The 13,016-nt window shown below is 39.0% G+C and overlaps 1 protein-coding gene across 2 annotated transcripts in view; it reads right to left on the bottom strand.

Moving 5' to 3' along the window:
- Nucleotides 1-13,016, bottom strand: part of Fmr1 (synaptic functional regulator FMR1) — a 604,856-nt gene that overhangs the window by 453,441 nt on the left and 138,399 nt on the right. The window lies entirely within an intron of this gene.

The following is a 13,016-nucleotide window of genomic DNA, read 5'->3' as shown; positions in this document are numbered from 1 at the left end:
TAGGTTGATACTTTGCCATTTCAAAGTAGTCCCCTCCTACGACAATGCACATTTTTTTAGCATCTCTGCCAATCCTTGAATACATGCTGCAAACCATTCTTTGTCAGGTCCTTGAGAATCACCTCACCTTTCTTGAGCACTCCTTCAGAGCTCTCAAATCGAATGCCCTTAAGCTTTGCCTTTAGTGATGGGAATTTAAAAAAAAAAAAACACAGGGTGCAAGATCACGGCTATAAGGTGGATGCAGTACACAGGTAATGTTGAATCGAGCCAGATACTGCACGACTTGATTTGCGACGTGAGGCCGTGCATTGTCATGATTAAGTCGCCACCCAGTCCGAGAAAGCTCCGGTCTTTTCCCTGCAATGTGCTTCCTCAGTGTAGCCAATACTGACGTGTAGTATGCTGCTGTAACAGTAGTGTGAGGGGGAACTGTATGCTGGTAAATTATTCCATACCGTCAAAAAACTGATCACCATCACTTTCCCTGCAGATGGAACAACTTTTGCCTTTTTTGGTGTTGGAGATCCGGCAATTACCAAACTGTCCTGTCTTGTTTTCCTTCAGGATCACAATGATGCAGCCATGACTCATCACCGGTGATAATCGATTTAAAAAACGCTTCTCCTCCATCAGCAAAGAGACGCAGCACCTCATAGCTTGTCTCCATTCGCACAGCCTTTTGTTCGGGAGTCAACAGGCGTGGCACCCAACGCGCACAAACTCTGGTCACATGCAGATGAAAGTGCATAATCGTAAAGATACTGCCATATGAAATTCTCAACACTTCACTGAGGTTACGTAATGTTATCTGCCAATCCTCACGGACAATCACAGCAGCTGTGTTGATGTTGACTTCAGTTACAGCAGAAGCCGAAACACCCAGCCCACCTTGCTTAATAAAGACAAGTCGGCCTTCATTGAAGTCCTTGAACCACCTAAACACTGTCGCACGAGGTAGTGCATCTTCACCGTACACTCTTTCACCTTTTCTTAAGTTTCAGTGGCTGCAGGGTTTCAATGAAAACACAATTTGATTGGGCTGTACTGTTCCTCTAGCATCACCTCCGTTGTCTGGTATGCAAAATGCACGTAGTGTCTACACAATAGAGTATTACTGCTAACCTATCGATGCAAGAGTGCTGCCGCCTACGGACATTACACATAAAAACCCACTCTTTTCAAATATTTATGTTACAGATAGGAAACTATCACGGAAGCTACAGGAAAAAAAATCAGTCTCAGTCTCTGTTGATCAGCCTTCGTATGGTGAAGTTGATATCATCTTCATAGATGAACTTGCGATACGGTTTCTGGAAGAGCTTGGATGTGTAAGATGAAGAGAATGGAAGACAAGACCGATCTTAGTGGCAAGCCATTCTTAAGTTTATGGAATCTGTTATGGGCATGTTCTGAATAAAATTGGAAAAATCTGTTACCAAGCATATTTTTTATGAGGTTGAAAATTTTGAGACACGGTATAGTCCAGATGAGTTTGAGGAGAAGGCAGTCATTCCGAACGGTGTCATAAGCAGCCATGATGATGATGATGATGATGATGGTGATGCTGATGATACTGCTACTGCTGCACAAGACTCCAAACTTAGATCCCCCAGAAACAATGATCAATTACTGTACACTCTTGAAAATAAGTTTAAAATGTATTTTATATTAGAACTAAACATGTGCTTGCAGTAATTAATTTCTTAATTAACAAAATATAGCTGAAACATCTTACGAGCACATGTTCCTCTATCTGGAGGAGGACAGAGGATAAGATAAAATAATAATAATCGTGTGCCTCAGCTACCATGTGCAAGCGTTTTTAGTTTGTTGCCATCTGGCTGCTTGCTTGTCGATTTTGATGTTCCATTTCACTCTAGGCCTACTAGATGGCAGAGTAAACTGAATCTCTCTTTGCCGTCTATACCGGAGTTTTAATTATTGTTAGGTAAATATCAAACAAGTGACCATAGATCTTTTACATGCCAACTTCATACGACATGGAGTGTCGAATGGACATTTCTGCCTTTCAAAAATCCCACTACCTCTGCCGGGTTTGAACCAGCTATCTTCGGATTTGGAGGCTGACATTCTAGCATTGATCCAGAGATAAGATAAGATAAAAGTTCTTCTTACAACTCAAAGCATATGTTAATACTTCAATCTCTTTCCTTCAGAGAACATCCTTGAATCTTACATGTGAAGATTTGACAGTCAATTCCGGGTTTAACCCTGTCGTTCTACGTACCTTAAGAACACCTTGCAGATCTTTCGAATTTCAGTATTCCTTGTTAAGATTCAAGATAATTAGTCTCCCCAGGCAGATAAAATTAATTATGTACGTTGTCACTGTGCTTTGCGTTAAATACCTCTTCTCCCTGTGGCTGTCGTAAGCCCCAGCAGGTTATCTTGAAACATAGGGAATATACGTGCCGTTCAGCAGAGAGCTCGAAGATACCAGTGCTATTAAGTAGCTTGATGGTTCGTCCTGTATTTTCATGCTCTGATATGAATATTGGCAATCTGTACATAACAGGAATACAAGAATTGCTAATTTTGTAGCCTTCCTCTAAATTAGTCTTCTTGTTTCGTTATTACTTAATTTCTATTGCCTCCCAGATTTTTCTTTAGAGATTCCACGGAATTGCTGCCAAAATCTTGGTCCATTCAATTGAAATTTTGTCTTATTTAGCAGGAATGCTTGACTAAAGCTGAACTTCATGCAGCTTAGTTCTTGCTATTATGAATTTTGTTCCTTAGTCAGGTAAAAAAATCAGAGACTTTGTTTCGCGTACATAGCAGATACTGCAGCCAAAGTAAATGTGGTAGACACCAAGGACCTGTAATTCTATTTTGCCTCTGACTAGTAGCAGATAATTATCTTGTGTGGTTTGTAAATGCTATTGATATATATGCTCACAATATCTTTCCAAAATTGTCCGTCTTTTTTCTGATGTATGGAAGTATCGGTGTATTCGGATAGGTTAGTTACTTCTCCAGTGTTCTTTTCCACTGTAACCTTACCTTCGATTTATTCTATTTTTCTAAAACCTTGTCAGATATTGTGTAGGAAGTATCCATTTCTTTTGAGGTTTTCGGAGAGGTGCACTTCCTCTTCTTAAAGGTTTTCTGCATCTGATATCGCATGGCCCTTATAATTTGTTATGGTATTTGAGAATAACTTGCTTTTCTATTCTTAGGCGCATGGTATTATTTAAATTTCTCCCAGGCACATCCACGCTTGCGTTAAACTACACTGCTACGTTCCTGAAAAACAACACACATTCAAATAAATTAAGCGATATGGTTTAATGTAACTGAAAGAGCTGTTCAGTCTGTCAATCACACAAATTCAAAATATAACCTAGAGGTGCCAAATACTATGGATTTACTATAGTTCATGCGCATTTCCTGCATGTACTACAGTAGTATGAAATCGGTACCGATTGTTACAGATTTTACGAATTGAATGGGTTAGAATTTCGCTATACGCCTAACTCATTTCATCATGCCCAAATGTGAAATTATGTATCGTAACATGCAAGACCCTAACATATTCATTCCGTAAGCCAACAGCTCTCCAATCCAACCCTTGTTTCTAAGAACTGCACGAAAATTTTCCATCTTCACAAACGTAAAAATACAATGCCATTGGCTGAAATTTTTAATGGAACTGTGTATCCAGGAATGCAATACACCTCAGTTGTATATCAACTCTGCGACAATATAGCCCTGGATGAATGAAACACTGAAATTAGCAATGGTAATTAATACAAACTATAACATTTCAAACTATAAACCCTAATGCAGAACTCACAGGTTGACTCAAAGAAAATGTGCACTCTCGTCTTAACAGGAAACATTCTCTTAAAAGGAAATTCCATCACATTCATATACCACTCAACAAATATGGAGCCAAACAAGAATACTCTGAAAACAGTAACTCAGATAACACACCAAACAAATTAATCATTTCTGAAAGAGCTAGGCATCAAAATAAATTGTCAGCCCTTATCAAACAAACAGCGATAATGTCCATAACATTCACCTACCCTTACCCCAATGCACGGAACAAGGTTATTGCCTACAGCACTTTCTTTCTTTTTTAACTTATATGAATTAGGGCTTGATTAATCCCACAGGAGGATACTCTGAATTGTCTTAAATGAGGAATAGGACATTCTTATCTCTACAAAATCCTCTGAATTTTTTGCAGTGCCTTTGCCAATTTGAGATAATTTATACCTGTCAGGCTCTTCAGTTTGCCGAAACTATGAGTATATACAATTTTAAACTACCTGAAAGACAAAACATATGGCAACAGTATTACACCCAACAAAGAAACATCTCTCACAAAATTCAGGCATAGTACTGTTACCTTATGTTTTCTCTTTCAGGTAGTTTATGAATTTATTTACTGACGGTTAGTTTCTGCAAACTGAAGAGCCGAACAGTTAAAGATTAATTGAGTCGAAACTGAAAAGAGATGGCTTCCGATATTACAAATTTGAGGCAAGTCACAGTAGTCTCCTGTAGGATTCATTCAGCCCTTAAGCTAAAAATGTAGTCAAAAATTAATTTAGCATGGCAAACATGTGTGAATTTTTTAAATGAGTATGTTCACTGAGGTTGGTTTTATAGGCGATTTTGGGAAGTACATTTCAATAGTATTTAGACCCTTAGCCCTTCTTATTTTCTGAACACTCCTGCCTCCCCAGCTCCATTTCAGAATCTGCTTGCAGAGGGATAAGGGTTAGCACAAACATATGGACAGCATATTTATAAAATTCAAATAGAGCAAACACAAAATAAATATAATACAAGGATTATACAATATTCAGGTGCAATGTCCAGCATTTTTAAACCTGAAATTATCTCATGCAGTCACTTTTTATCTGTAATTGTGCATTGTGTGGAACTTCTCAAAGCACTGGACACAATTTAATCCAGGCTTTTTTCTAGAGGTACTGCAGAAAAACACTGCCTCACGGCATCCCCCCTTCACTTTACGGTCACTGCAAACTGCACAGTCTGAAGTTCTTCTCTGTGGATGAGAATAAATGAAGTGCAGACAACCACTTAGACGTTCCTCTTGATCAGAAGTAGATGGCTGACCGCACTTGAGTGACTCCTTGGTTCATACATCTCTGACCAACTGCTTTTATCACTTCCCTTCTGTATTTTCTGTGTTTCACTTGACTCTATTGTACAGAAGGAAACTGTTAATTACTGCTACCCCTAACAGCCAAAAGAACATTTTATGTCACCATTTCACCGACTTTCTAGTAAGGTCATAAGCAAATGAAAAGTAATCTGCCTGATCTACCCCACCATTTCCTTATTGTATTTGCATACAACTTTTGGTTTTTCTATCACTTCATTTTGTTTTACCTTCATCTTTCTTACTATCTCCTGGCTTGAATTATTGTAGTCGGTGCTCAGCATTCGCATTAACAGGTTTGTCTTTCCATAGTAAGAGAAGAACCCTGTTATCTTTCCGATATGAATGCACTTCATGTTTTGCCAGTGCTTTCAGTGTTTTCTTCTTAGCAGAAGTTGGTAACCAATCCTGTTCAACATTACGGTTCCAGTAAGACAGTACCCTAGTTTTAGCAGCTCCAACTGTAAGTCATATCCTGTGTAATACCTGTCTGTAAATACATGGAAACCTGTTGCACCATTTGAGCTGATCAAATGTTATCACACAGATGCAAGACAATCTGAGATGTAGCCGGGCTGAGTGGCTCAGACGGTTAAGGCGCTGGCCTTCTAACCCCAACTTGGCAGGTTTGATCCTGGCTCAGTCCGGTGGTATTTGAAGGTGCTCAAATACGACAGCCCCGTGTTGGTAGATTTACTGGCACGGAAAAGAACTCCTGCGGGACTAAATTCCGGCACCTCGGCATCTCCAAAGACCATAAAAAGTAGTTAGTGGGACATAAAGCAAATAACATTATTATTCATTATTATTAATGAGATGTAAATGACAGACGGGGTCAAGGAACAGAACTACTTGTATTGGACCCATAATATGTATGGCTCAAGTGCTACAACGTACCCTATTCTGCCTTTTGTGGATTATAGAACTTGAATATAATTCTTCCTTTGAAACTCAATGTACTTTCGTCTATACTGATATTACGACCTCGTACAAAGAACTCCGTAAATTTACAATCCAAATTTTCCGCCAAGTTTAAGATATTTGCTCCTCTCCTAACTCCCTGTGGTTGCCCGACAGGTGGACAAACGTGCAACACAACTTTATAAAATGGGACAAATATCTAACGAATCTTCTGAAAAATAGTCTTGTAATTCAGGCTTACTGTCCATTGCCATATTTAGGATTATGCCCAAAAAGTTTTGAATTCAGGAAGAGTAACATCTATCCACGACCTCCAAATAGATTCATGTCTGAGGGGCATAACCTTTGAATATTTACACCGGCATACAAGTTAGTCTCATGCACAATTTTGGACAATAACTCGTCAGTCATGAATAATTGGAAAAAGTAAAGTTCATTCTTAGGTTTAGTCCCTTGCGATGGCTTATAACCTGACGTACTTGTGAATAGGGTTCCTTTGAAGTCCAAGTCCGTGTCACGGTATTCCCTCCAGCCATCAGTAGAGGTACCAGCAGTGTCATTTAGCATACTTTTTCTCATTATCGGTATCTTCATCACTCAACTCACCAATATCTTCCACACCACCTAATTGAAAATAACTCTCACTATCGCTGAAATCGACATCACTTTCATCTAAAAGTATGGCTATTACCTTCTCACCATGTTGCTAAACAATGTCTGTTTATAAACTCGCATGGTCTACAAAGAATGATCACAAAACCTGATTTCAAAGAGATTATAGCAATATATGACTTCAAATTGTCGTCAAAAGTTGGCAGTAGCCTACAGTAACTGTAATGCATGTGAGCATACACCAACACGGGAGTTTTATAGGGAAGAATATCGCGTTGGGCAATGCCCGACATAGGATTTATGCGGGATATTCTCGTTGTCAGGAATGGTCCGCCGCGTGAGTGCTAAGGGCTAACGTTCAATACTCAACAACAACTCCGGTACTTAGGTCATTTAGCAAGGAGACCATAGGTAATTGAAAAATTCATTATAGAGGGTAAAATCAAATGTCAAATATAGCTGCAGTTCATGCTAGTTATAGAATTACACATTTTATTAGTGACCAAAAGACAAAAAACATGTTCCGATTGTGAGGCTGAGAAGGCTTTCTTCAACCCCAGACCGGGTGCGCCAATTTCTGTCACACTACCGGGCGCGTGGTTGACTTTGTCAACCAGTTACATTTTCAGTCGTTTGCAGGCTTCCAATCGCATAAACATTTCAATTAACGGCGTTTTATCTTTTGTTTCAATGTTATTCTCCAAATAAAATTAAAAACTTGTATTATTGATTAATATGAATGTACTTAAAATGAATAATCATGAACACGTGAACTAATTCTGATAGGGACATGAATACTGCACCTATTTAAAATGAGTTAAGCAGTAGATACATAAATTAAAATAATGGTCATATTTTAATATTTGCACAATTATACAATGAAATGATCAGATATAATAGCAAAAAATTGACTGGATAAAAAATAAACTTTATCGCCATATCCAAGAAACCTTTCACACCTTATCGCCCGAGCAATGCCATAATTTCAGTGTGGTTCGCAAATTTTGCATCGTGCTCACGGCTGTAATTCACTTCCTCCCGCTTCCTACAAATGTACAAATTAGTCCAGTATAATAGTTCATCGACCATCTCAGCGTTCATCAACTGCATTAAACAGTCGATTTCTGTTGATAACTTCATCGTCTCCCCTTCCGGTCCTGGCAGTATTTTTACGATATTCCTCGCTTTTACCCTCGAAGTAAATTTTGGAAAATCCGTTGTGGACGATGAATTCCCTTTTGTTATCGTCTTCATAGATCTCACTGTACGAAACAGCCTCCTGCTTCATATCACTGTTATGATCCTGATCCGATACGTTTATAATTTCCTCCTCCCCATCCGAAAAATCCGAGGCAGAGTCCTCTATTTCATCGGGCAACTGGTTCAAAATGTCAGGTATGTCTTCATCAGTGAAAAAACGAGACCTAAAATAGAAATATACCACATGATATTACACCTGACTTTGCTTAATTACACAAAAAGTACAGAGGAAAGGAAATTTTAAAGAAATAGATTTTACTTACGTGACCAGGCGCGCGGTTGACTTTGTTCGGGTTCCAAGAGTTCGCTCGAAATAATTACACATGTATCGCTTCCACTGTTGTCGAAACTCGACTGAACTGAAGGTCAAGAGTTAGAGAAAAGGTATTAGTTGCGAGGTGATGAAAGACTGACAGTTCTAGGAATTACTGCGTAAAATAGCACACTGGTTGGCAAAAACAACCAGTGCGCCCGGTTTAGGGTTAATAAAAGAAATGTTTCTGAAAGGAAACAACCGATAAATACAATCACCTTATCATGGAACATACAATAATGAGAACCACTGAAGAACATGGGACTGATTTGTGCTCACAACTGTGCAAAAATATCAAAATCATTCAAGTGCATTTCGTTGGCTTTGGATGAAAGTAATGTCGTCCGTAATACAACACAACATTTAACTTTTACTTGTGAAAAAATGAAAAAACATGTGAAATTACTGAAGAGTTGGCATCTCCAAGAAACATCCATGGAACTACAAAAGATGAGAATTTGTTTCTCAAACTGAGTAAACCAATAAATGATCTCGATTTAGGATGGGACGGATTGACATCTGTAACAGATGGAGCAAGGAACGAACAGTACAAAAACCAGAACGATTTGAGTAAAAAACAAACAGAAATATTGATATGCGCCTTGAATTTAAAATCATTTCCAGGTACTTCAAGCGAAGGCCCAAGACGTATCACCAATAAAAATTTACAGTACAGTTTACTTTCCTCCGTTTGTTTTGTATTGTGTATCAGGTTACTGCTCATATTGCTGAAGAGCCATATGTGAGGATGGTTGGTTATTTGGTTGGTAACAGAGGGGAAGTGGGGAATAAAGACTTCCTCGTCTAGAAATCAGAGGGTTTTGGTATGAAAGAACGGATGGGTTACGAAAGTAGAGACGAAAACCAGGAGGAGGAACAGAGAACAGAGAAAAAAGGGAATGTACCAACTTGGGGGCGGACACACAGCCTCCCATCTCTTGCGTGCCTGTGGAGAGTGCTGGTACTGGTGATTACTGTCTCAGGTGATTGTGTTGATGTATTTGTATGTTAGTGGGAGGAGAGAACGTGAAAGTGGGAATAATGTGGTCTACCTTCTGTGAAGAGATTTGCCATCCAGCCCACTCGCAAATATTATGTTGAACACCCCTGGTTCACACATTGGCATATCCAAAGGTAAAGATGATGATGATGATGATGTTGTTGTTGTTGTTGTTTGAGTCATCAGCCAATAATTTTGATGTAGCTCTCCATGCCATCCTAACCTATGCTAATCTTTTCAATTCTATGCAACTACTACATCCCACATATGCTCTCATCTGTTCCCATATTCACATCCAAGTCTATCCCTACCTTTCTTACCACCTACGCTTCCAACAAAAAACAACTTAACTAGTCCTGGTTGTCTTAAAATGTGTCTTATCATTCTATCTCTTCTTCTCGTCAAATTTAACGATCTCCTCTCACGAATTTGATTCAGTATCTCTTCAATCAAGATTCAGTCTAACCATCACAACTTCAGTATGGGGTAGCACCACATGTCAAAAGCAGGTGTACATTGAAAATAAATTATTGAGACTTAATGGATTCCCTAAATATCCAGGAGTCATCTTAGATACTAAGGTCGATCAAATATAAGCAGCAGGATTTTGGTCCTGAACATCAACAGTTGGTAGGACTGGCCCCGCGCTTTTGCTATGCTTAGGTGAGACCGTCAGGTGTGGGGAGAGCGTGCTGTTAGATATTTCCCGCTGTCTCGTCAGTAACAGTAATGATGTCGGAGCAACAAGTGCGAACACACACCACTGCGCAACACATAATTATAAACATTTTTTGCTCATGAACGAGTTACAGCAACGGAAATTCACAAGAGACTGACTACAGAGTTCGGTGATCAAACATTCTAAGCATGTGTTTGCCTAGCATAAAAGTTCATGAACATGGAGAAAATCAGCAACACGATCGCCATCCTCAGACCAGCATTACTGACGAAAACATTTGTGCGGTTAAAGACATTATTTACGACGATCGACGAACGAGAGTATCAGAAATTGTAGAACAAATAAGAATCAGTTATGGGAGCTGTTAAACAATCATCACAAATCACCTACCGTTCCGTAAAGTGGGTTCCTTGCGTTTTGACCGAAAATTTGAAACTGAGGCGTCTGTTAGAGGATTTACAGCAAGGTTTGCGGGAGAAAGTGACGGATTTTTGAGTCGGATCGTCACCTGCAACGAAACATGGGTCCACAAGTATACTCCCGAATCCAAACAAGCCAGTAAGGAGTAGCGGAGGAAAGGGGAGGAAGCACCAATGAAAACCAAGACTCTAATATCACCTGGCAAGGTTCTTTCAACATTTTTTTCCTTTTTTTTCGATCGGCAAGGTATATTGCTGATTGATTTTTTGCATGAGCGACGCACAGTCAATGCTGCTTACTACTGCGAGCTGTTGAACTAGACGAGGGTTGCATATCGCCGCAAAAGACAAGACTAAACGATTCGACAAAATAATCTTGTTCTCTTCTTCCCACTGATAACATATCTTGCCTTACGATTTATGCACCTCAAGCTGGACTATTCTCTTGTTTATCAAGACTCAACAACTGGGATACCTTCTCAAAAATGTTATGTTTTACTGTCAGACACACCACATCATTTCAACTGGTTATAATCTAACAGCGACTTTATAGGTGCTGTCATATGTTTAAATGGTTATACGCACCATACCCTCATCATTTTAATGTTAAATTTAAAATTTGCCTTAGTAGGTGCATTTAAATGTTGTATATAGATACACCTTATGTTCTACAAACCTCAAGCTGGACTACTTTCTCGTGTATCATACCCTAACTATTGTTACCTTCTCTGTTTTGCTTTCATTGTTTTAACTTTTGACAATTTAGCTTTCAACATTAATCCTTGTATTTGCTGTCATGTGTTTTATATTTCAACTAGTCATAGTTTAACACTTGTCTTGTAGGTGCTATCATGTGTTATAAAATTATATTGCTATTCGGTAAGTTGCATTTTGCTAAATTGATTTGTTGGCTGATGACGATGTGCAATGAGCGTCGAAACTAGTACCAACCTTCTCTAAACGTTATGTGATATATATTCACATCAATAAACATTCATGGTATTGAAAAGGTGGACCTTTAACATTTTCGTTTTACTGTAATGCCAGTTCAATACGGAACAAAATGAAGTTTCTAACTTTCAAGGACAGGAAAGGGCTAAAAATGGGAAAGAAGCGGCTGTGGCCTTAATTAGGATGTGAAAATGGGAAGTAACAGAAAACCATCTTCAGGATCGCCGACAGTGGGGTACGAACCCACTATCTCCCGAATACTGACCGCACTTAAGTGACTGCAGCTATCAAGCTTGGTAATTTTTTTTCTTAAGACAGGCTTTCCTTGGCTGTGCTAGTCTGCATTTTACGTCCGCTCTACATCTGCCATCATTAGTTATTTTAAAACACAAGTAACAATATCCATCTACTTCCTTTAACTTCCCAATCTAGTATTTCCTGTATTATGTGACTTTGTTTTACTGCACTCCATTACTTTCGCTATGGACAAATAATTTCATACTGTATTTCTTCCATACCATTCTACCAATTTCTCCAGTTTTTCTACAGACTCAGAAAAATTAACAATATAATCTGCAAATCTCAGGGTTTGAATTCCCACTCCTTGGATTGAGATTCCACCCCCCCCCCCCCCCCGATTCCTCTTTCATTTACCTTATTCCCTGTTGTATGTAAAACTTGAAATGAAGGAGAAACAAACTGCTGCCTTGCCTCACTCCTTTCTGAATTTCTGTTTCTTTTGCAAAGTTCTTGATTCTTGTCACTGTAGACTGATTTTTATATAGATTTTAGAAAATTGTTTGTGTTTAGTATCTGATCCAGATCACCTTCAGAATCTCAAACAGCTTGGGCCAATCAACATTATCGAACGTCTTTTCTACATTTATGAACGCCATGTACATGCGCTTGTCCTCCTTAATTCGATCCTCTAAGATCAGACAAGGTCAGGATTGCTTCAAATTTCTTCTGAAGCCTAATTGATCTCCTCCCAAAACAGTTTCAACTTGTCCTTCCATTCTTCTGTAAATAATACGTGTTAAAATTTTGCAAGGATGAGATACTAACCTAATGGTGCGGTAGTTTTCACACTTGTCAGTACCGACTTTCTTAGGAATTGGTAAAATAACTTTCTGCCGAAAAACTGGATGTCTCTTCTCCAGTCTCATACATCTTACACAATAAATGGAATAACTTCGTCATGCTGGTTTCTCCTAAGGCAGTCAATAATTCAGAGGGAGTATCATCAATTCCAGGTGCCTTGTTCCTATTTAGGTCTCTAACAGCTCTGTCAAACTCTGATCTCAAAATCGAGTCTCCCATTTCATCAGCATTAACAGCCTCTTCTTGTTCCAGATAAAATCATCTACATCTTTACCTTGATACAACTGTTGGGTATGCCAACTTTTTGTTTTGTCTTCTTTCCCTGGAAGTGGCTTTCCATCTGAGCTCTTAATATTCATACACCTAGATTTCTTTTCTCCAAAGGTGTCCTTGATTTTTCTGTATGCATCATCTACCTTTCCCAGGACCATACAACCTTCGACATCCTTGCACTTCTCCTTCAGCCAATCTTCCTTAGCTCTTCCGCACTTTCTATCTACTACATTCTTTAATCACTTGTACTGATTTCTGGCCTCCTCATACTTGCATTACCGGGCGAGCTGGCAGTGCGCCTAGAGGCGCGTGGCTGTGAGCTT

Source organism: Anabrus simplex, chromosome 1 (genome assembly GCF_040414725.1).
Source record: "Anabrus simplex isolate iqAnaSimp1 chromosome 1, ASM4041472v1, whole genome shotgun sequence".
In the NCBI taxonomy this organism is placed as follows: Eukaryota; Metazoa; Arthropoda; class Insecta; order Orthoptera; family Tettigoniidae; genus Anabrus; species Anabrus simplex.
This window is presented reverse-complemented; position numbering and strand designations above follow the sequence as displayed.